The sequence below is a fragment of the Propithecus coquereli genome, unplaced genomic scaffold, assembly GCF_000956105.1.
Source record: "Propithecus coquereli isolate 6110/MARCELLA unplaced genomic scaffold, Pcoq_1.0 Scaffold9064, whole genome shotgun sequence".
Lineage (NCBI taxonomy): Eukaryota > Metazoa > Chordata > Mammalia > Primates > Indriidae > Propithecus > Propithecus coquereli.
In genome coordinates this window covers 7,246-7,641 of record NW_012155357.1, presented here as the reverse complement: position 1 = coordinate 7,641, position 396 = coordinate 7,246, and positions in this window count along the sequence as shown.

The window sequence follows — 396 nt, the reverse complement described above, 5'->3', positions numbered from 1 at the left end:
ACATCTAGATTCTACCATTAGCATTTTACTCGACTTGTTTATCACATAGCTGTGTGTATCCCTCTCTGCATCCATCAATTCTTATTTCCTTTTGAAGCTTTTTAAATTCAAATGCAAGCAAAATACTTCAGAATGTATATCGTCAACCGCATTTAACATATGTTCATGGTATTTTTTGAGGTAAAATTTAATACAATAAAATACACAGACCTCAAGTGTACATTTGCTGAGCTTTCACGAATGCACGCACCTGGATAACCTAACCCCTTCTCAAGATAAAGAACGTTACTGTCACCCCGAGACTTTCTTCATGCCCTTTCCCGGTTATTCTCTGTTCTCTTTCCCTGCCCAGTGCAACCACTGTTCTGACTTTTTTTCCAATACAGTTTTCTTGTT